This window comes from Astatotilapia calliptera, chromosome 15, assembly GCF_964374335.1.
Source record: "Astatotilapia calliptera chromosome 15, fAstCal68.1, whole genome shotgun sequence".
Taxonomy (NCBI): Eukaryota; Metazoa; Chordata; class Actinopteri; order Cichliformes; family Cichlidae; genus Astatotilapia; species Astatotilapia calliptera.
This window is the reverse complement of record NC_137436.1, coordinates 28,088,442-28,111,252: the sequence shown is the minus strand read 5'-3', so window position 1 is coordinate 28,111,252 and position 22,811 is coordinate 28,088,442. Positions and strand designations below refer to the sequence as shown.

Sequence of the window (22,811 nt, the reverse complement as noted above, 5' to 3'; positions counted from 1 at the left end):
CCGACCCACTTTTTTTCTAGCCAATATGTTTTCAATTTTAAATGTTTTGTTTTCATCAACAACCACACGTTGTATCTCAGGCTCATAAAATGACCCTTTCAATACCTCTCCTGCTAGATCCACTAGTCTGTACACTGGGGGCTGTCTCCCTATACGTTCCTTGACTGTGAAAATCTCATCGGTGTAGGTCTGCTCGTATCCTTTTCGAAACTTTCCTCTCAGTTTTGATATTCGTACAGTGTCACCGATATTAAATTTAAAGCGCAGTTCCCTCTGAGGTCTCGTTTTGTACAGCGCGTTAAAGACCGACTTCTCATTATGCTTATTCACCTCTGCCGGAGCCATTTGGATAGATCTGTGATAAGCATTGTTATATGCTTGTGTGAGATCTGGTATGACATCTACATATCTCCGGGAGTTGGCTGATGTTAAGTACTTCCACATTCTACCCTTGAAGCTACGATTGAATCTCTCGACAATACTGCATTTAACCTCGCTAGCTGTTGAGAAATGCTTGATATTATATCGCTTCATTAGCTGTTTAAAGGTTGCATTATAAAACTCTTTGCTTTCATCTATTTGTAGTTTCACAGGGATCCTACCCTCACTAAGTATATCCTCAAAAGCAGCTGATACAACAGTCCCTGTGTCATGGTCCCTGTGCCTCCCCGGCCAGCCCAGTGTGGCCACAAGTGTTTGTTGTTTTTCTCTCACTCTGTCTCTCCTACCTGTCTGCCTGGGCGGAGCTCTGATTGGGCTCCTGCCCTTGGCCCACGCACCTGCAGCTGATCTCGAGCGGATTGCAGTTCTCTGGCTCTTAAGGCTGGGGCTCTGAGCTGTTCGTCGCTGGAATATTGAGTAACTCTCGTTAGTATTGCCTGGCTTCCTTGCGATTCTACTGTTCCCGTGTTTGCCTTCGACTTACCCTCGTCTGTGTAAACAGGTTTACCTGGATCAGCCCTTTTGTGACCCCTGGACCCCGTGAGTAGGAGAGTGAGCTGAGCTGCTTGTGTGGAGACTGTTTGGACGAGGAGCAGAGCGAGTGCGAAGAAGTGTGTCTCCCCAGCCAAGTGATCCCCGGGACCCTGGTGTTTCCCCCCCCTTCACGTGTATATAGTGCACCAGTGTGATTAATAAAGTGTTGTTGAACTGTGCTACCTCAGTCTGCGCCTGAGTCCGTTCCACTCCCGTGACACCCTGTCTTGTTTGTTAGACATCTAACCCATGCGTATTTTGAGAATACATCTATACATGTTAGCAGATATCTCACATTATCATTATCTGCCACATATTCACACATGTCAACCAGATCGGCTTGAAACTGTTTGTCGACCCCTGTCACCAATACTCTATTTCTGGGGAAATGGATCCTCGCAGGTTTGTGGAGTGTGTAAGTGTCGTCTTGTTCTAAATAATGTTTGACCTGAGATAGTGGAGGTGTTACATCTGATGCCTCCCCTGCTGCTATACGTAGCTTATTTAAACTGGCCAACCGCGCAGGATGGGCTGGATCATGATATATTTTATGCAATGTGCTTTCCATGATTTACAAACCACAAATGACTAAGATGTTGATGTTAACAAGTCTTTTTATTTAATTTTCACAAAGACACAATCACAGACAATGGATACTTGAACAGCACACAATAATAGGTTTTGTTTTACTTACCGTTTACGATGGCCATGTTATAAAGAACGATGTTAGTGTTGATGATCGCAAAGAAAATGGTGTGCTCTGCAGCGACTCTTGAGGCGTAAATGGCTCAGGGTTTCGGGCTCTGAACGTGTTTTTTATATAGGGTGAGTGTTTCCAAAAAGAAAAGGTATGTCTCCAATCAATTTAAATGAGACCCTACAGGGCTTTTGTCTTCTCAAGGAATTACAAAGGAGCCGATACTTTAAACAATAGGCGGGGCCCTTGTTCGCATGGTACTCTCAACTAGTGATACCCGCGGTGGGCTTTTACAATCCTGAACAAATTCAAACAATTAGCCAGCTGTTGAAAAGTTGGAGCGGGTCTGGGCGACTGGTTTTAGAAGTATCACTGTAGCGTTTATTTTCTAAAGGGCTGAATGTTATTTGCGACTATCTGTTGTGTTAAAAACTACTCTGAAACCATGAAACCCCTTACAGAAGAAATGGCCCGTTTGATCCGTTTTTAAATAAATAAAATGCTTGCATCGGTGCAAGGTGTTGACACCGGAATCACAAAATGAGTGTATTTAAAAGACGATTAGTTTGAAAAGAGCGATACTGGTTGCTTTGGGGGAAAAGACGACATTGTGTGCACCGTTTTAGAAGTATCACTGTAGCGTTTGCTGAATGTTATTTGCGACTATCTGTTGTGTTAAAAACTACTCTGAAACCATGAAACCCCTTACAGAAGAAATGGCCCGTTTGATCCGTTTTTAAATAAATAAAATGCTTGCATCGGTGCAAGGTGTTGACACCGGAATCACAAAATGAGTGTATTTAAAAGACGATTAGTTTGAAAAGAGCGATACTGGCTGCTTATAGCATTTATTTTCTAAAGGACTGAATGCTATTTGTGACATTTACTGTGTTAAAAAACTAGCTGGCTTTGTCTCACTCTTAGTTCAACATTCCGAAATCCCGACTTTTAAATAAAATGATCGCATCAACCCTGGAAAGAAACCAAAACAGCTTCCACTCCGCCAAGAATGAAACAAGAAACAAAGAATTGCTTTTAAGAACACATGCATAACTGAATGTTGCGATACACCTAAGTGATAAAAATAGTTTAATTAAAAACCCTATGGTTTGATTAAATTAAAACCCCGTTAAAAACACAAACTCATATAACCCCTCTGATCCCCTGTGGTATTTCCACACCTGAACATGCATGCGCACACACACACGAAACTGGTCAAATCGGTTTGGTTGGCCGCCATCTTGGACTAGTGCCATCGTATTACTGAACGCGCATGCGCACACGCACGAAACCGGTCAAACCGGTTGTCAAACCGGTTTGGTTGGCCGCCATATTGGACAGGTGCCATCGTATTACTACTACTGAGGAAAGTAAGATCAGGCCAAAGACAACGTGTAAGCGTTCAGACATTAACAGCGCGAATGTCGGCCTGGGGCTCGGTCACTCAGGCGCAGCTGGCTGCCGGCGGAGCTCACGGGCGCGTCACTGCAACTCCCCCTGGCTTCTGCTCCGCGGCTGCTGAGTGAGCCCTCATCTGGGACTCTCCTCAGCTCTTTCCGGGACAGTGGCGCAGCTGCCCCTCTGTTGGTCTTCCTTGGTCTCTTGTGTTCTGGGGGCTTCTGGATGTCTGGAGTTTTGATCTCCTCCACACCTGCTTCACGCCCTGGAGGACGGGGCTGTGGCCCCCCCACACCCTCTAGCAGATTATTACATGAAGGAACCTTTTAAAAAAACAAAAAACAAGCGCGTCCATGCTCACAGGTGTACACACGGGTGATCACACCCACAAACTACACCCTTTTTGGCTCCTACCTCAAAGCACACTGTGTTCTGTTGATCTTATGTGCTGCACAATAATGTTTAACATTTAGTATTTACTGTCATATTCCCATATATCATTGTGATGTTGTTTATTCTATTACTTTTGTTCTCTTCTGCTTGCTTTCTTTTTTCTTTCTCAGCAGGTGATCCAGGTGATTGATATATGCATTTTTTTTTTCTCTGCCCGTTCTGTTGGTTTTTGTCTTTTGCCCTTCTCCCCCGTCCCTCTTCTCAGCTGTTTCTCTTTCCCTCTTTCTTTCTCCCCTTCTTTCCCCCAGTCAAGTCTGTCCCGTATTCAGTAAGTGAAAATAAAATAAACAATAAAAGGTGAATCAAATGGACCATTACGGCAAGGCTGGGATGGTCAGTTTGGTAAAGTAAATCCGTTGGGCATCTTTCTTTGCCTTTAGACAACAATTCTGATGGCAAAAGAGCCAAACGGGACAGGCCCCAAAAAAAAAAAAAAAAAAAACAGCGCGAATGCTGTTTACCAATCCTGGCTCAGTCTGACCTCTGCTGTCCTCTGATGTCCTTCCATGACCCTTTCTCTTCTCTTCACCTCCAACCAGTTTGAGGCAGTCTGAGGTTTTTTATGTTAAAAGGGAGTTTTTCCTTTCCACTGTCACCAAGTACTGTTTATAGCATATCATCAGATAGTTGGGGGTTTCCCTCTAATAGAAACCATTCTGTGACAACTGTTGAAAAAGAAAAGTTTATTTGAACTCTTTCTGATTTCAAACTTTGAATATGGTCAAAGGTGAATATCTTCCAGAGCAGCACACAGTAAACTCAACACACTAAGAGTCAGCACATACAGAGGAGCTTAACAAAGGATGCTTGTGTCTTTAAAAAATAGAAAGTGTCACATTTCTGTGTCCTAAACAGTCTCAGATGTACCAGGTGACTTTAGATGGGTATGACTAGCAGTAAAGTTCAACATATCCAGGCTGTGTTAGCTGTTTCAATCAAACTTAAAACCCCAGTCAGAGGTTCTCAACACATTCACATTACAAGGGACATTTTGCAGGTCATTTGACTCTTCTCCTGCACAAAACGACTATTTGAATTCCAACTTCTCCCAACAGAGATGTTATCAGATAATAATGACGATAAAATCCATAATGAGCATAAAGATCTAAAAAATAAATAAATAAATCAGAAACTGGTTAAGCTCTTATTTGTGGCATAGAGCTGTAAAATAAAGATTTGAACTGCAGTTAATGATTTTCTGTCTGAGTGTGATCATTACTGCTATTTATTTCTAAGCTGATGGCTGCACATTAGAGCTTTGAGACTTTAATCTGGATCCATGGAAAAATGTCCTGCCCGGCAGGAGATCAGAGTAAATGAATGTGATTGGTTGAACACCTATTCTTGCTGTGCGTTCTGTGTTTCCAGCAGTGCGAAAGAGACTCAGGAGCAGATTCAAATTAGGTTGAAGAACATTTATATATTTTCTGCATTACCACATGAACTCAAACTCTGAACGTAACCTGCTCCAAACCAGATGATCTGTTAAGTACCAGTTACCATGATGATTTAGTGAGGCAAAAAGCAACATCTTCATGACACTAATACATTAATTTCACACTCCTAGGGTGAGTGAACACTTGACGTCGTATTGCAGGAAGCGAATAAGTCTGACAGGAAGTGGCAGAGTGTGAAGCAGTTTGAGTCGTTGGACTCCAACCAAGCATCGGATCTTCAGTCTGCAAAGCTGCATCAGAGGATGAGGAGGTACTGAAGCCAGAACACAGAAAGAAGGATGGTATCAAGATTTCAACCAAACTGAGGATTAACAAGGATTAACAAACTTTGCACTGAGAGTGCAGAGGGATGTTTTAAATGAACTCTGGAAACTGTTCTTTATTTTCTAAATACTTAGGAAATTAAATATAAATTTTATTTGACTTTCAGAACACTCAAAGACACTGTACACAGCAGAAAAATAGAAAACAAGCATAAAAACAGGCAATTTACAGAATCATAAAACAGAAAAGAGATTAAAGTAGCAGAATAGAAAAGATTATGTGGGATAAGCTATTTTGAATTTTGAGTTCAGTTCAGTTCAGTTCATTTTTATTTCAAACATTTCAAACATGTGCCTTCACAATCATTACAAAATATCATTCCATTATTTGTTTGAAAAGGAGTAGGCTGAAGTATTTACTTATTTGTCCCTACCCCCTCAAGTTTTACCTCTCATTCATTTAATTTTTTCTTTGTCTTAAATTAAACAAACAACATATGAAACATATGAAACATATGAAGTAAAACAAAACATAACATACATAAATCAAAAACAAGCAATTAGCAAGCCCCACCACAGTATAGTTTCTTTCATATGAAAAATACAGAATGTGTATATTTGCAGATACACAAGTTATGGAAAAACAACAAACCAAAACAAAACAAAAAAACAAAAAAAGAACCGCAACACCATTACCAGCAACATTACCGTCCTGGGTTAACCCCGTTTTCTTCATTCTTATACTTATTTAAAATTAGGTTTTTATATTTTACTTTAAACTGTTTTATGTTTTGACTGTCTTTTATTTCTTCTGTTAGACTGTTCCATAATTTAACTCCTGCAATTGAGATTGACATAGTTCTTAAAGTTGTTCTAGCACTTTGTATTTTTAAATTCCATTTCCCTCTTAAGTTATACCCACCTTCTCTTTCTATGAACAATTTACAGATTTCTTTGGGAAGCAATTTATTTCTGACTTTATACATTATTTGCGCTGTTTTAAGCTTCACCAAGTCTTGGAATTTAATAGCTTGCATTTTGACAAAGAGTGCATTTGTATGGTCCCTGTACCCTACATTATTTATTAATCTAATGGCCCTTTTCTGTATTATAGTTATTGTTTGTGTGTTACTTTTGTATGTGTTTCCCCAGACCTCTACACAGTAGCTCATATATGGCAGTAGTAAAGCACAGTATAAAATGTGCAGTGCTTTCTGATCCAACATATGCTTTGCTTTTCCCAGGACGGCAATGCCCCGTGCCAATTTCCCCCGAACATAAGTAATGTGTGGCTTCCAACAGAGCTTGTGGTCAATGATCACCCCAAGAAATTTTATTTCATTTACTCTTTCTAAATATACATTGTCAACACATATTTCTACTTCGATGTTTTTCTTTTGGTTTCCAAACAACATAAATTTGGTTTTATCGAGATTCAATGATAATTTATTTATATCAAACCACTTCTTTAATATCGTTAATTCCTGTGTGATCATCTCCAAAACCTGTGGCAATTCCCCACCTGCACACAGTATATTTGTGTCATCTGCAAATATTACAAACTTTAAAATCTCCGATACTCTGCAGATATCATTTAAGTACATAATAAACATTTTTGGACCCAGTACTGAACCTTGAGGTACTCCACAAGCTATATCCATCAAATTAGATTTATATTCATTTATTTGTACATATTGTTGCCTATTCCCTACATAGCTTTTTAACCATTCCAAAACCACTCCCCTAAACCCGTACTTTTCCAGTTTTTTTAATAGAATTTCATGATTAACAGTATCAAACGCCTTCTTTAGATCTAAGAAAACTCCGAGCGCATACCTCTTATTATCCATACATTCCGTTATCTTTTCCATTAGATCTATCAGTGCCAAAGCTGTTGATCTGTTGTTTCTGAACCCATACTGACTATCTGTCATTAATTCATATTTTTCCACAAAACTGTCAAATCTTTTTATGAAGAGTTTTTCCAGTATCTTAGAGAACTGGGAGAGTATTGACACTGGTCTATAGTTTGTAAAATGATGTCTTTCACCGGTTTTGTAAATGGGAATAACTTTAGCAACTTTCATTTTTTGTGGAAAAACTCCTTTTTGAAACGACAAGTTGAATATATATTTTAATGGTTTTACGATACCATCAATAACTGTCTTTACCGTTACCATATCAATATCATTCCAGTCTGTACTGGTTTTGTTCTTAAGTCCTCTAACTATGTCATAAATCTCTTTCTCTTCCACTGCTCTTAAAAACATTGAGCTACTATTCCTTTCAATATTTTCACCAGTGTCCCTTTCTGTTCCACCAACCTTTATTTCTTCTGCCAGTTTTGGCCCTATGTTTACGAAGAATTCATTAAAGCCATTTACTATCTCCTCCATGTTATTAATACTTCTTGTCCCTTCTATAAAGTACCCAGGGTAATCATTATTCCTTGTTTCATTTTTGATTATTCTGTTTAATACATTCCATATATCTCTTGTGTTATCTTTATTGTGTTCTAACCTTTTAATGTAATACTCTCTTTTACAGGATCTCATTATATTAGTTAATTTATTTTTGTAAGTTTTATACTTCATTTCAGTTTCTATTGTTCTCTTTTTTATGAATTCTCGATATAAGGTATTCTTTTTTTTGCTGGCATTTTGTAGTCCTTTTGTCATCCATGGTCTTCCTGCATAGTTGTGTTTCCTATTGATTTCAATTACTGGGCAGTTTTTATCAAGTAATGTGTTAAATGTTCTTAAAAATCCTTCGTAAGCTTTATTAACTTCTGTTTGTTCATATACAATATTCCAATCTTGCTTTAAAAGTTCATTTCTAAGACAATTTAAGGTCTTCTCTGTTCTTATTCATTTTGAGTTTTGAGAATTTTGAGTTTTGAGTGTAGAATTCCAAAGTCAAGGAGCAGAGAAGTTGAAAGCCCTGCTCCCCATGGTGGCAAGATGGGGGAAGGGGACAGAGAGAGAAATGGAAGAAGAGGATCTAAGACACCCTGATGAACCAAATCAGAGCGATATGGAGGGGAGAGATGATGACTAGCCTTAAATGTATACAAAAGTATTTTAAAATTGCTGCGATATTTGACTGGAAGCCAATGAAGCTGCTACAGGACAGGGGTGATGTGGTGAATAGAAGGGGTCCTGGTGATAATACGGGCAGCAGAGTTCTGGACACGTTGAAGCTTATGGATGGATTTTTGAGTAAGACCAAAAAGAAGTGAATTGCAGTAGTCAATCCGAGAAGTAACAAGGCTATGAACAAGAATGGCAGTGTCCAAATTAGAAACTCCTTTAGTAACCAAGGAGCCATAACCATTAAGGAAAATAAAGATAAAGGAGGGTGCAGAAAGCTTATTATTCAACCAAAAGACTCGTACACCCTAACAATAAAACACAAAAGCTTAGTTTGTATTTGTCTATCATCCTCCTGACCCTTACTCTGATTTCTCAGACTTTTTGTCTGACTTAGTGCTCAGTTCAGATAAAATAATTACCTGAATTTAGCATCTACATGATAATGTAGATTATCATGTAGATAATCTACATTATTATCTAGCAACTTTAAACTCAAAAGGCATCTCCTAAATGGAAGTGACCACGCTCACCTTTTTAATAGCTCTTTGCTAGCTAAACGTCCCTTCTTATTTTAACAGTGCAGAAGACCATATTATAATATGCATTTGGGGACTTCAGATACTCAAGTAAGGGTTTCCATTCCATATGTCTTCAAATTCTGCTATTTTCCTTTGACTATAGTAAGTCAGTTTCTCCATTGTAATATCAGTGGCCATTTATTTCATTCATACATGAACTGAAGGCACCTGCATTTTTCTCCATGATAAGACTATCATCCCCCTGGCCTACAGGAATCCACAGTCAATTAGAGTTTACTCGAGTTGTATTGTATTGGTATATACAAGAGCACACATTTTTGCTTCACAGGATAGCTACATACCAACAATATCAGATATAGTCTAACAACAGTCTTCCAGCATTTCTTCAGTTTTGAGGAGGCCAATAGACAACAAAACGGAGTGCCTATTTCTTCTAAACATTTCCAGTATGTCAATGAAAGGAGAAAGATTTTGGAGTCACTCTGTTAATTAGAATGATCAAAATCTTTGATAAAAAAAATATTGTAAATTATGAAATTGTTGGAGTAATACAACAAGCAAAAATTACATACACGTATCAACTAAAAAGTCTTCATCAGGGATGAGAGATGTGTCTGGGATATCAGGAGACCAACTAGTCAGGGGTGACATAAGTTCACATTAACTACTTGTGTTGTAATAGCGTCATTCTCATATTCACTGACTGTGTTTGAAACTTTAAACAAACCATATTCCATTCAGCTTCTTGTAAGTTTTTTTAAATGACCAATCTCCATGCCTCCAACCATGGCAGACCTTTATCATAAGACATCAAAGTTGTAAAGAACATGGAACTATGACCTTTCTTGTTTAGATGTTCAAGTGTGAGACTCTGAAGTTGAATAAATGAAGTTTCTTAATTATGGCTATTTATAATTATAGATATTAAGGAATGTCTTAAAGACAGAAAGACCTGGATGGCCTCTAATTTTCTGCTTCTAAATTCAAATAAAACTGAGGGTATTGCACCCAGCCCTAAAAATCTTAGAAATATGGCATCTAACCAGATTCTTACTCTGGATGGCATTACCTTGGCCTCCAGTAACACTGTGAGGAACCTTGGAGCCATTTTTGACCAGGATGTGTCCTTCAATACACGCATTAAACAAATATGTAGGACTGCTTTATCTCTAAAATTAGTATTATCCTGTCTCAGAGAGACGCTGAAAAACTAGTTCATGCATTTATTACTTCCAGGCTGGACTGTAATTCATTATTATCAGGATGTCCTAAAAACTCGCTGAAAAGCCTTCAGTTAATCCAAAATGCCGGAGCAAGAGTACTGACAGGGACTGGTGAGAGAGAGAGCAGATTTCTCCTATATTGGCTTCTCTTCATTGGCTCCCTGTTAAATCCAGAATCCTGCCCTCACATTCAAGGTCTTGAATAATCAGGCCCCATCTTATCTTATAGTACCATATCACCCCATTAGAGCACTTCACTCTCGCACTGCAGGCTTGTTCCTAGAGTATTTAAAAGCAGAATAGGAGGCAGAGCCTTCATTTTTCAGGCCCCTCTTCTGTGGAACCAGCTTCCAGTTTGGATTAAGGAGACAGATACTATCTCTACGTTTAAGATTAGGCTTCAAATTTTCCTTTTTCCAAAAGCATATAGTTGCTGGATCAGATGACCCTGAATCCTCCCTTAGTTATGATGCAATGGGTGTAGGCTGCTGGGGGATTCCCATGATGCACTGGGTGTTTCTTCTTCACTCACTTTGTGTCAATAGACCTCGCTGCACTGAATCATACTTGTTATTAATCTCTGGCTCTCTTCCACAGCATGTCTTTTTCTTTGTCTCTCTTGTCTCACCCCAATCAGTCGTGGCAGATGGCCGCTCCTCCCTGGACAGGGTTCTCCTGTTAAAAGGAAGTTTTTCCTCTCCAAGTGCTTGATCATAGGGGGTCATATGATTGTTGGGTTTTTCTCTTTATGTATTATTGTAGGGTCTACCTTTAAATATAAAGCACATAGAGTTGGCCTTTGTTGCAATTTAGCACTGTATAAATAAAACTGAATTGAATTGAACTGAAGTGAATTGAATTGAATTGAATTGAATTGAAGTTAACTATAAGAAATGCAAAAAGGTGTGATAGTCAAGTCAAGTCAAGTCAAGTTTATTTATAGAGCACATTTAAAAACAACCAAGGCTGACCAAAGTGCTGTACAGTAAATACAGATAAAAATACAATAGAACACAATTTCGTAATAACACCTCGCTGATAAAAATAAAATAAAAATATATAAAACAAATAAATTAAACCTTTCTAAAAGCCAATGAAAAGAGGTGAGTTTTAAGAGCGGTTTTAAAAGTTTCTAGGCTTTTGGAGAGTCTGACGTGAGGAGGTAAACTGTTCCACAGTCTGGGTGCAGCCACAGCAAACGCCCTCTCTCCCTTTGTCTTTAATTTATACCTGGGAACATCTAAAAGCATCAGGTCGGCTGACCTCAAAGATCTCCTGAGGCGATAAGTTCTAAGGAGTTCTGACAGGTAAGAAGGTGCAGTGCCATTTAAAACCTTAAAAGCCAGCAATAAGATTTTAAAATCAATCCTAAAGGCAACTGGGAGCCAGTGGAGAGAGCAGAGAACCGGAGTGATGTGGTCTCTTTTTTTTGAACCGGTCAACAGGCGAGCGGCAGCGTTCTGCACCAGTTGAAGGCGATGTAGACAGGAACGATCTAGGCCAGCATAGAGGGAATTGCAGTAGTCTAGCCGTGAAGTAATAAAAGCATGGACCACTCTTTCTAGATCGTTCCTGCAAAGGTAAGACTTGACTTTGGCTAAAATCCGCAAATGATAAAAAGATCCCTTAACTACAGAGCTGATTTGTTTATCAAGTTTAAAAGCATTGTCAAAAATAACACCAAGACTCTTAATGGAAGAAGTGCAATCGGAGGTTAGGGGTCCCAAAAAGTCAAGAGAGAAGTTGGGATCTTTAGGAAGCCCAAACACAATGACTTCAGTTTTGCTTTCATTAAGGTGTAAGAAGTTAAGAGTCATCCAAGTCTTAATGTCAGACAAGCAGGAGAGTAGCGGCTGCAAAGAAACATTGCAGTTCAACCTCAGAGGGAGGTAGATCTGAATATCATCGGCAAAGATGTGGAAGGACACATTATGTTTACGGAGCACATCGCCCAGAGGGAGCAAGTACAGAATAAACAACAGGGGGCCTAGTATGGACCCCTGAGGTACGCCACAGGTTAAAGGAGCTCTGGGAGATGACAGTTCACCAAGGTGAACAGAAAAACTCCTATTATTCAAATAGGACTGGAAAAACTTTAAGACAGTGCCCTTTAAACCGACACAATGTTGAAGGCGGGATAGCAGTATGTTGTGATCAACAGTGTCGAAGGCTGCTGTCAGGTCCAGGGTTACTAAGACAGCAGCACAACCAGAGTCAACAGTTAAAAGCAAATCATTAAAAACTCTCAGAAGGGCGGTTTCTGTGCTATGCCGAGCTCTAAAACCAGACTGGAACTGATAAAGAAATGGATGCCGAAGAAATACAGCAAACCATAACAACAATGCTCAGTGGGTAGTGGATCTAAGAGCAGACCACAGCAGCTTCCCTTAACAGGATCCAGTAACCATTATAGTGGCAGACTAAGAAAGAAAGGATATCAAACATGAAGAGGAGGACATCACCAGGCCCTGAAATGGTTCAGAGCTACTGAAGAGACCAGTACCATGCAACCGCTAGACAATAACCTGCCTCAGTACCATAGGGAAGCTCCTGGCAGGCATCATAGTGGCCAGAATGAACAGGCGCAAGGCTCAATACATGTCCAGGGCACAGAAAAGAATTGCCAGGAACACTAGAGGGGCAAAACACCAGCTACTGGTAGATAGTGCAGTCACCCAAGACTGTAAGATCAGACTGACCAACCTGTGCACTGCCTGGATTGAGTACTGTACAAGAAAAGCCTCGTTTGGAGAGGCCATGGAAAAAGAATTTTGGACTGCCTCGAAGAGATTCTGGCAAACCGTCAGGCGTCTCAGGAGGGGAAAGCGGTGCTCTACCTGCACTGTGTATAGTGCTAGCGGAGCGCTGCTGACGTCGACTGAGAAAATTGTCAGGCGGTGGAAGGAATACTTTGAGGACCTCCTTAATCCCACTGACACGTCTTCCGAGGAGGAAGCAGAGTCTGGGGATGAGGGGAATGACCCACCAATTTCCGGGGGCGAGGTCACTGAGGCAGTTAAACAACTCCTTGGTGGCAGAGCCCCTGGTGTTGATGAGGTCCGCCCCGAGTTCCTGAAGGCTCTGGACGTTGTAGGGCTGTCCTGGTTGACACGCCTCTGCAATGTTGCGTGGAGATCAGGGGCAGTACCCCTGGACTGGCAGACCGGGGTGGTCCCCATCTTTAAGAAAGGGGACCGGAGGGTGTGTTCCAACTACAGGGGGATCATACTCCTCAGCCTCCCTGGGAAAGTCTATGCCAGGGTGCTGGAAAGGAGCATTTGTCCGCTAGTCGAACCTCGAATCTAGTTTAGTTTCAGTCATAATTTGGGAACCTAAATTCTTTTAGTTTTAGTAAACTAAATACCCTAAGATTATCGTAGATTAAATCTAAAGTTGTTTCAGTTAACTAAAATATATAAAAGGTTTAGAGATCATTTTTGATTGGATCACTTCCACTATAAAGAAAGCAGTGAAATGCTTCCATAACACAGATGTAGACTAGTTGGGCAAACACCCATGTATCCTGAAATTTTCTTCAGAGAATAGACCTGGTCCAGCGTTCCATGACCAGGACAAAAACTGCATTGCTTTTCCTGTATCTGGGTTCAACTAACAGACCAAGTCTCTATTACAGCACCCTGCCATATATTTTCCGAGGGAGGCTGAGGAGCGTGATTGCCCTATAGTTGGATCATACCCTTTGGTCCCCCTTCTTAAAGTTGGGAACTACCGGTAATAACGGTATATGGTATTAACCAATTTATGTGTGTTATCTGGCTTCATGGATAGATAAAGTTGGGTGTCATCTACAGTACATAGCAATGAATGTATATGGGTTTAGGGTATATGTTGTAATAATATATAATGTTGGATTGGACCTAGCACAGAACCTTGTAGAACTCCATTATTAACCTTCTTGTGTGAAGAGGCAGACCGTTCTCATTCCCGATGCATAACATACCCATGATTTGTCACGTCCCGAGGTGTCCCATAGGAAAGCAAAAGGTACCCTTGCATGTACCTATGATATGCGCCGGATTGTGGATGGAATCGGGCTAATTTAGTGACTTCAGGGAATAGAATGATGCTCCCGGTGGTAATACACGTTCCAGCCGTGTATTCCAGCCCCAACCGTAAATCTTATTCCTTACCATAGCCTTATCTCTAACCTTAAACTGTCATGGTCCTGGGCCGTGTTGGCCCAGTATTCTTAGTTCTCTTGTATTTTTGTATTCAGTTCCCTGTTTAGACAGCTATCCTACACCAGACTCACCCACACACTGCTACCAGCATTGTAGCCCCACAGAACTGTTTTAACCAGCCTGTACACTCTGGGGTTTTCCAGTCTGAACTCAGCCACACACCACCACCATCATCAGCCAAACCATCTGAGACTGAGTGTTCTGTAACTGATGCTCCTTCTAGTAACTGTTTCATGTGCCAACCCGTTCTGTCTTTTGACATGTCCAGTGGTGCCCAGTCAGGTCCACAACCAGTGTTTAATCATTCAGTTTCTCGAGTGAGCGATAACAAGATGGTCGCTTCCTTTGCTAAGCTAACTGAAAGACTAGGGTTAAGCGTTAAAGAGTTGCTTGATCAGGTCAAGTTTTGTGACCCACGGCAACGCATGCTTGATCCTGTTCGCTACTCCTCTGAACCTGTTGCTGTGAAAACTGTTGTGGGTGTTACTTCGTCCCTGGACTGTGTGGCTCCCCATCCAGTTCGATCTGAGTCAGCCTGCCGAGTTGGTTCACCTATGGACTATATGAAAATTGACTTTGTTTCTCAACCTGTGTTTGTCCTTCCAGCCTCGATTCTGAAAAGAACTGTCTCTGGCGTTCTTCCTTCTCTGACCTGTGTTAGACAGCACACCGTTCCTCAAGAGACAGTTGTTGATGTTGTCTGTTTTGAAACTGCTTCGGTGACTGTCCCTGAGCTAACCTCCTCCAGGACTGCTAGCGCTAACCTGGAGAGTGTTATAGCAGTGGATTTCCTAGGACCTGCTTGCTTTAAACCTAGATCTCCTAAAACTGAGTTTGGCGTCAATAACTTGGTTTTCCCAGTGTCTGTTGCTGCTCCTGAACTCTGCTCTCAAACTCCAGTTCCTGTAACCAGGGCAGCGCGGGCCTAGCTTTCCCTTGCTCCCGTATCAGTTCCTCGGGAGAGGGTGGCTGAGGTCCAGCCGGTCCCTGCTTCTATCCCCAGCCTGGCAGAGGCTCCGTTCATCCCGGCACCCGTACCTGCTCCTCGGGTGGGGTTGATGGACACCCAGCCGTCGCCTGTGCCTGTTCCGGTTCCCCGGGTGAGGTCAGCCGTGACCCTGCCGACTACTGCACCCGTCTCAGTTACTCGGGTGGGAGTGGGGATGACTAGTGTTCGGCCAGGCCTAGCACCTGTTCCTGTTCCCAGAAGGAGAGCAGCTAAGAGTCAGACACCTGCTCAACCACAAGCGCAACTACCACTACAACTGGCATTTCTGTCCATAACGCAGTCAGTAGCTCAGTTATTAGCACAGTTTCTTATTTTGTCACCAGTTCAGTCTCTAGTACAGTTATCAGCTCCATTATCAGCTCAGTCATTAACTCTGTTACTAGCTCAGTTAGTAGTTCAGCAACTCGTTCAGTCACCGCCATCCTCTGCTGGAGGCTCTTGTGAGCTCACTCAGCCAGTTGAGGACAGCGTCGTGCTAACAAAGCTTGGACGGACTGTTTGTCCTGCACAGCCCCAGCGGTTGCATCCCAAGCCGACTGCGTGCCCTGTGCAGCTACAGTTAGCGTCCCCTCAGGCAGAAATCTCTGCACCTGCTGGCTCTGCTTCTGTTCCCGCTGGGGGTTCAGGAGAACCTCTCCAGCACCTCGTCTCCGCTGGTGGTTCAGGAGGACCCCTCCAGCAGCTCCTCATCTCCGCTGGGGGTTCAAGGGAACCTCTCCAGCACCTCGTCTCCGCTGGCGGCTCTGCTCAGCCCGGCCAGCACCTCCTCGTCTCCGCTGGGGGTTCAGGGGAACCTCTCCAGCCGCTCCTCGTCTCCGCTGGGGGTTCAGGGGAACCTCTCCGAGGGGCCCGTTCAGCCACCAGCTGCTCCCCCAGCAGCCTCGTCCTCGTTTGCAGTGGACGTGTCTTCATCCACGCTAGCTGCGGCCTCCGTGTCTCCGTCCACGTCGCCGTCTGGTCCAGCCTCCGCCTCTGCCACACCTGGTCCAGCTCCAGCCTGTGCTTCGCCTGGTCCGGCCTCAGTCTCAGCTCCTGCTTCACCGTCGCCTGGTCCAGCTTCGACTCCGGCTTCAGCCTCATCTTCGCCTGGCCCAGCCTCAGAGTCTTCGTCCTCGTCTGGCCCAGCCTCAGAGTCTTCATCCTCGTCTGGCCCAGCTTCGACTTTGGCTTCTGCTCCTCCTGGTCCAGCTTCAGCTTGTGCCTCGTCTGGTCCTGCCTCGTCTGGTCCTGTGCCCACCGGGCCATGGCCAGCACGCCTAACACTGGAGAGCCGCCGCTGCCTTCCGCGCGGCCGGCCTCCTGAACTGCTCCGTCATCTCCTTCGCCGCCGCCGCTGCCTTCCGCGCGGCTGGCCTCCTGAACTGCTCAGTCCCCTTCGCCGCCGCCGCCGCTGCCTTCCGCGCGGCCGGCCTCCTGAACTGCTCCGTCGTCTCCTTCGTCGCCGCCGTTGCCTTGCGCACGGCCGGCCCCCTGAACTGTTTCCACGTCGTCGCCGTTGCCTTGTGCACGGCCGGCCCCCTGAACTGAGCTGTGCTTTCCTTTTTGTTTTCTGTTCCGCGTCTGCGTCTCCCTCAGTTCTGTGTCGTAGTCTCCCTCTTAGCTGCGTGGATTTCCCTGTGTCTCTCTGCAAGTGTTAGTTATTGTTCCCGGTTTAGGTTTTGTATTTCTTGTGATCTGCCTTCCAGCATTAAAGCTGTGATTTTGAGTTTATCCCCTGAGTCCGTGAGTTTGCATTTTGGGTCCTCATCCTGCCTGCCACACAGCTATCATGACATAAACACAGTCTTAATCGTATTAGATAGTGTTTTCCAAAGTGATTAATGATGAGAAAGTAAAACGAAATGTACATGTGTAGATTAATTCCAAACGGTACTCGTGTTTCCTGACATTTCCGTACACATAACATAGAGACGTTTTGGGTAGCCAGAAGTGTAACATACCGACAATTTGTCACATGGCGTAATATGTTACACTTTGGGATGAGAACGTGTTGAAAGAGGACTCCCCATTTACATGAACAAACTGGAGTCACTTAGACATGATTTGTCTGTGTTGGTTCTAACCCTATTGAGGGACAACTCCCACAAGGGTTTAAATACCTGGGATTCTCCACCATTTGGTGTTAGAGCTGAAGAAGCTTCTAGGATGAGAGGTGAAATGTGTTAGATTTGTATTGTTGATTGTCATTTATGCTTAGAAATATTTACTTATATATGCTTAGAGTTTTGTGATTAGTTGTAGATTGGTAGAGGTTTTGATCCTTGATAGTCTGCAAACTTTGTGTGTATTAGACAGCACTTTGGGAGCATGAGAGGTCATACCGTGTCTTATTGTTTTATGGTAGGATTAACGTAGTTGCATCTGTTCTAGTCTAAGTGCTCTTTGTTTAGATGAACTGCAGGACTTCCTCACCGTGTTATCTAGGATGAACCATCCAGGGTGAGGGGGAGGCTACCCTCTTCCTGACCAAGGATGTTTGACCCTTTGATCAGCAGTCCACACACACACACACACACACACACACACACACACACACACACACACACACACACACACACACACACACACACACACACACACACACACACAGGCAAGGTACTCTTTGTGTGTATGTAGACGTCATATGTTAATGAACTTATGCATATTCATGTAACCTCAATAAAAGAACAGTGGTACGGGAGAACGGACGAGAGCAACTGGGGTCAAGCGAAGGAACGGTGCCTGTCCGGTTCTCTCCCGTGCACGAGAAACATGAAGAAGCTTGCCTACTTGTGTCTTGCTTTGCAGTGTAATTATATTGCCTTCAACGTTCCAGCGGATGGGTTCAAGCTACAAACCTATCATAAATTGGTCCTTCGAGAGCCGGAGCCCTGGAATCGCATTCACCGAGGGGAGGAGGGACACGCTGAAAGACTGACGTCAGCCAGGAAGTTCCTGTGGATTCGCTGTCTGTCTTTTCTCCTCGATGAATGGCGATCGGCGGGATTCGATGCTGATATTACACGCTAAGCAACGCCAAGTAAGTTTAAGTCTTTGCCACTGTGTGCGGCAGAGCACGCGGTCACTGTGTGAGACTGCGTTGTTAGTCTTTGCCACTGTGTGCGGCGGAGCACGCGGTCACTGTGTGAGACTGCGTTGTAAGTCTTTGCCACTGTGTGCGGCAGAGCATGCGGTCACTGTGTGAGACTGCGTTGAGACAATAGGCCTAATTTTTGTTGGTTGTGAGTGAGGATATTTGTTGTTGTTGTTGTTGTGTGAGTGTGTACGGAGTAGAACACGTGGTCTGTGACACCGACTGCTGTTGTTATCATGGTTTCCTAAGCAGCCAGGAGTGTGTGGACAGGGCCAGCCCACATCAGTAGCACTTGAGATATGCTCTGGTGGATGGCTTTTCCCCCACCCCTTGCTGACACAAAATGTTAACTCTTTAGCTTGCCCTGATCGACAACAGCCTGTGTGCCAGACCATAGATTTAATTGAGGTGGATAGTTGTTAAAAGTAATCTACATTAAGCTTGTGGTTGCTCAAATTTTGTAAAATGACATATGAGGTGAAGTGATATAGATAAATATTCAAACTAATGAAGTGCATATAGGCACTTGACCTGTGTGAAAGACTTATTATGAGCCATTGTTGAGATATACAGCACACCTGTGAAGACAACTAATATGCTGAACCCTGTATGAAACATCTAATAGTACATGATGGAGAAGCTGTATTGAATATGAAAGTGTAAGACTTTGCCGCTGTGGGCAGAGCATGCAACTACTGTGTGATGTTGCGTTGCGTTTTTTTTTTTTCTTTTTCTTCTGAGCTGATGAGCAAGCTACACATTATCAGATCAAGAGCTGTCTGAGAACTACTCAAAGAGAGGGGAACAGAGCTCTGATAACTGTGATAACTGGAGTGTGCAGCGTTCCCGTGAGCAGTTTTCCTGCACCTTGACTCGTGTGTGTGTAGCATCAGCATCATGTTTTTGTTTATTTGCCTTTATTTGCCTTGTTTGTTTGCCTTTATGGTGCCTTCAACACCATTCTTCCCTCGGTTCTAAAGGACAAGCTGGTGAACTCTGGAGTGGACCATCACCTCACTACCTGGATCCTGGACTACCTCACCGACCGACCACAGTATGTGAGGACTCAGGGCTGTGTGTCGGACAGGGTCGTCTGCAGTACGGGGGCCCCACAGGGAACGGTTCTGGCTCCGTTCCTCTTCACCATCTACACTGCAGACTTCTCCCACAATTCCACCCAGTGCTTCCTGCAGAAGTTCTCTGATGACACTGCAATAGTCGGCCTCATCACTGATGGGGACGACAAGGAGTACAGAGGTCTGACCCAAGACTTTGTGGACTGGTGCCAGCTGAACTACCTCCAGATCAACGCCAGTAAAACCAAGGAACTGGTGGTAGACTTCCGCAGGCACAAGCATTCTCCACTGCAACCACTGAACATCCAAGGTATGGACATTGAGGCTGTGGACAGCTACAGGTACCTTGGTGTTCATCTGAACAATAGACTGGACTGGACTCATAACTCAGACGCCCTCTACAGGAAAGGGCAGAGCAGGCTGTACCTGCTGCGGAGACTCAGGTCGTTTGGAGTGGAGGGCCCACTCCTGAAGACCTTCTATGACTCTGTTGTGGCTTCTGCTATCTTTTATGGTGTGGTCTGCTGGGGCGGCAGCATCTCTGCTGGGGACAGGAAGAGACTGAACAGGGTGATCCGAAGGGCCAGCTCTGTTCTAGGATGCCCTCTGGACCCAGTGGAGGTGGTGAGTGACAGGAGAACGGCGGCTAAGCTGTCATCCCTGTTGGACAACATCTCCCACCCCATGCAGCAGACTGTGACAGCACTGAGCAGCTCCTTCAGTGGGAGACTGCGGCACCCACGGTGTGGGACAGAGAGATTTCGCAGGTCTTTCCTCCCCACTGCTGTCAGACTCCATAATAAAGACTTTAACTGATCAAGCACACACATCCATACATATGCAATAATACTAAGTGCAATAATCCTTTCTGTCATCGTTGTATTTTTACTCAGTTGTATATAGTATTTGTATTCTATTTTTATCTTATTGTATATTTATTTTATTGTATTCTACTGTATATAGTATTTTATTCTATTCTGTACAGTTGTGTACTGTATTTATTCTTATTGTATTCTAATTTTTGCCTCATAACTTTTGCACTGTCCACTTCCTGCTGTGACAAAACAAATTTCCCACGTGTGGGACTAATAAAGGTTATCTTATCTTATCTTATTTGTTTTGTTGGGTTAAAAATAATTGAATAAACTGGTGATTATATTTATGGATCACCATGGTATCATCAGCCATGTGATTTATTTATGCAGATGAAAAAGAGGAAGAATTTATATTGTAGATGAAAAATAAATCATAGGGAAAAGGTTTTGTGTTGATCAGCCAAAAACAACCACGATTTTATTTTTTGCTTTTAAGAAAGGATTGTTCACAAAAACAGAGAGAGAGATGTGTGTTGATTAAGCAGTGATGATAATAATGAACATGTCTTAGTTTGTCACTTTCAGGTGAAAAGCAGACCTGAATCAATTTTCCACATGCAGCAGTCGGAAGAAAGTTATACTTTAACATCATTGGAAACATGCAGGCCAAGTTTCTGGCTAACTTATTTACAGTGCCATGTGTTTCTCAACCTCACAAGCGAGCTCACTCCTCCCTGAAGATAAGGAATGCAGCTCCAAAGCAATAACATGATAAAGAGACAGCAGCAAGTCCTGAGCACAAAAAGTCCCAGCAAAGCAGCAGCAATGTGGATAAACAGCAGCAGCAGAAGAAAGCAAACCCATCTTCCTGTCTGATTGGATGAATTCCACGGAGGGGCGAGCAAGATGGCGGTGGCAGCATGTTGAAATGCTCAGAAAGGACTGAGTGACTCGGGCAAGCCACATGCGGCTAGCATGCTGGCTAGCGACATGAAAGAAATGGACCCTTCATGATGCGTTCAACGTGCCAGTGCTGTGGTGGGAAAGGCTCCATCATAAACACGCCCTGCGCCCTGTGCAGAGGTTCAGGCCAAGAAGAAGAAGACGATGACTTCCAAGCCCAAGAAGGTCGGCCTCAGCGTGGGCGAGCTGATTGTGAAAGCCGTGGCCGCTTCCAAGGAGCGCAACGGCCTGTCCATGGCCGCTCTCAAGAAGGCTCTGGCTGCCGGAGGCTACGATGTGGACAAGAACAAGGCCCGTGTCAAGACCGCCATCAAGAGCCTGGTGGCAAAGGGCACTCTGGTGCAGACCAAGGGCACCGGGGCCTCCGGATCCTTCAAGATGAACAAGGCTACTGAGAGCAAAGCCAAGAAGCCCGCCGCGGCCAAAGCCAAGAAACCAGCAGCAGCTGCTAAGAAGTCGCCCAAGAAGGCAGCGGCAGCACTTCAGCCACTAGCACAAAGTCAACCGCATCAGAGGAGGGACAGGACAAAGCTGAAGGAGAAACTGCCTGCTATTGGACTATTGATGTGGCAGAGGACAATAGTGAGAGTGGTGAGAACACAAATTTTGTTATTAAATGTGGGAAATCAAAATTTGGGTTAGCAAACCTGGGGAAAACAAAACTGACTGCTTAAGTTGGAAAATTGTGAAGGAGTCTGAAACACTGCGAAAATAGAAATATATACAGAATCACAACACACAAGCAGAACATGCATTAACCCTACTAACACAAACACAAGAGAGCTTATGAAGATTAGACAACATCTTAAGCGTGAGTCTGTTTATCATCTTGTCCAAGTCACCCCGTGTGATGCAAAGACCAGTGGACTCACAGCACATTAGTTAAGAAATGATTAAATAATAGCAGAGAAGTGTGTAGGAAAGGCAGCTGTAAGAACATGCTCTGCTGGATATGCAGCTCCACAGACATGCATTAGACCTGCCTAATAACACAAACACCCATGCAATGAAAATTAGCTTGTTATCTTTCATCAGTGTTAAAATAGTGTCAATTTAGCAGACACTTGTTATCAAATGCTGAATTTATCCAATGCAAAAAATTGACTCTCTAGGTTGCAGGACAACAGTTTAACTTTTGTGGGGAAAAAAGATCCTGGTTTGACCAACCAGAGATCAGACAATAAATTTATTTGTTGATATAGTAAATTGGGAGAAGCTTCCTGCTTGATTGAGCAGCACAAGTAATTTACTGTATGAGGGAAATTGTCTTTTGTGATACTATTTTGAACATGCATTTCTGTTGTCCTGTCAACTTAGTGGGTTAATAGCCGATATGCAAATTATTTGATTGGTTTTTAGATTAATGAAAGGTGACTGAATTCTAGCACGAGTGAATGGGATGTGTTGGAGTTTGTTAGAGTGGAGACTCTAAAACACTGAGTTTCCTGTTTTGATGTGCGAGTGAATCCTGTATTTAGATACACAACTCTGAATACGTCAGAACAAACGTCTTTTGTGAAGTGCATGACAGCATGTCACATGTTTTATGATGAAGGGGAAAAGGAAAAATTGAATA

General features: G+C 43.2%; 1 long non-coding RNA gene and 1 pseudogene across 2 annotated transcripts; both read left to right on the top strand.

Annotated features, from left to right (window-relative positions):
- The first annotated feature begins 56 nt into the window (after positions 1-56).
- Positions 57-1,157, top strand: LOC113006522 (uncharacterized). The gene is made up of 2 exons (XR_003269764.2): positions 57-867; positions 944-1,157. It is a non-coding gene; the product is annotated as an uncharacterized LOC113006522 (long non-coding RNA).
- Positions 1,158-21,319: 20,162 nt separating this feature from the next.
- Positions 21,320-22,373, top strand: LOC113006520 (histone H1 pseudogene; annotated as a pseudogene). Its single transcript, XR_013901669.1, has one exon. The product of XR_013901669.1 is annotated as a histone H1 pseudogene (transcript).
- Positions 22,374-22,811: the final 438 nt, after the last annotated feature.